We start from the raw sequence: 1,952 nt of genomic DNA on the forward strand, positions 1-1,952 counted from the left end.
ACTCAGGGGGAGTCTGGGAATGCTTCACACATCAGGCATGAAATATTCACATTTCTCCTCCCCTCAGACATGCAAATATCGAAATTCAAATTATTTGTTTGAGAACTCCAGCAATTTGGGGAAATGCAGCAAAGCTGCTGATGGGTTGCATTGGGGAAAACAGGAGTTTAGAAGAATCTGTCATTTGTTGTAGCCCCTTCCACCTCAGGCAGAGGAGGATTTAATTCTGTGCATGTTTGTAAAGTCCCAAAGGTTTGTCATTTGTGTGGCTCTTTCCCCACTGACTATTGCTTTGTGTCAATAATGTGTTCAGATTCTAGCGAAAAAGGAAAGCTGTTTTTCATAATCCATTCCCTTTGCAGCCTTTCTGTGGGCTGAGCCACATCTGCCGTGCTGCAGGTGCAGGGTGATAACATTGTGACGCATCTCTTTCTCTCAGGCTGTTCTCAATCCCTCCACAGCACAACCTGGAGTATGAAAACAACCTTATTATCCTTCTGACCCTCTGGAAAACAACCTTATTGGCTCTCTGCCTGCTCTAGGTGCTTAACTTGAAGATGTTCCCCTTCAATATTGGCTGAGGCACTGGTGGTTTACAGAAATTAATTTCTGAACCTCATTGTCTGAATCTCTGGTGCCTTCTGCCCTTCTCCTTTTAATTTGATGTGGCCCATGGACAGCAATAAAGCACCACAGAACAGCTGTGCCTGGTCTCAGAAAAGGGGAGCTGTGTAAAACTGAGGAACCTTTTTAAGAAGGTAAAAGGAACATCTAAAGTGCTAAAAGCTTTTGAGGGAACAACAGAAACATGATCACTTACACAGGCGTGTAAGTGCACATCAGTATCAGGACAAACTGGGAAAAGGGCAAAAAGGAGCAGCAGAGCTCAGGAGGTCATTAAACACAAGTTACATTCAGAGAAGAAAATCGAAAGCACTGATAAGCTTTGATAAGCACTGATCCATTAAACACAAACCAGGGCAGAGGTGGTTATAAAACCAAACTGAGGCACAGTTGAAACAAGGCAGAAAAATGCACAATAAATGTTTTTGCAAGTAACAGAGAATCTGCTGAGAAGTTTGGAGAGCTAACAGGGACTCCAAACACCCAGGAGACAAAGAAAGCCCAGGTTCTGAGAGCCCCAGCTTTCTCCAAAGTGAGATTGGCTGCACTTCAGCCTCTCCTGAGAGGCTGGGTTTGTTTCAGTGCAGGGAAATGAGACTAAATGCTAACTGTAGAAGGAATAAAAAGATCTATTGCACAGCTAGACAAAAGCCTTCAAAAATATGGCTTCTAGAAATGGTACCTACAGTGGTACCTGAAGAGATGCTGAGGTGCCTGCTGTGGGTGGGTTTTTGGTTCTTTGAGTGAAATGGGCTGCTGCCTGTTGGCTGAAGCTGGCAGTGGGAGCAAGAGAAGGACCCACTGATGCCAAGATCCCAATAAAACAGGATCAGAAACCACAGAATCATAGAATATATGATTTGGAATCATCCTTTTGCAGGTCATCTAGTCCATCTCCCCTCTGCCATGGACATCCTCAACTAGACCAGGTTGCTTAAAGCTGCATCCAAATGTTTCCAGGGATGGGGCATCCACCACCTCTGTGTCAGTGCTTCACCACCCTCCCTGTCAAACATTGATTTCATATCTTTAATCTTAAACGGACTGTCCTTCAGCGATCTGCATCAAAGAGTTCGGGAAGAGAGCCGAACACCCGCTTTTTCTGCTGCGCATCACTAGAAGCTTTCCTCTAGTGTCCTTCCAGGACAACTGCCTGAACTTCCCTTGGAGTGCGTAGTAACTAAACCCAGCAAATCCAACTTCCCCCTCGCGGAAATGACCGCGATCCGAGCCGGGACGGGGAGCGGCCCCGAGGCGGGGTTTGGGGGCGGCCGGAGCCAGCCCCGCACCGCGTCCCGCACCGCACCGCGCTCCGCTCCCCGCGATGC

The sequence above is a fragment of the Geospiza fortis genome, unplaced genomic scaffold, assembly GCF_000277835.1.
Source record: "Geospiza fortis unplaced genomic scaffold, GeoFor_1.0 scaffold102, whole genome shotgun sequence".
Classification (NCBI taxonomy): Eukaryota; Metazoa; Chordata; class Aves; order Passeriformes; family Thraupidae; genus Geospiza; species Geospiza fortis.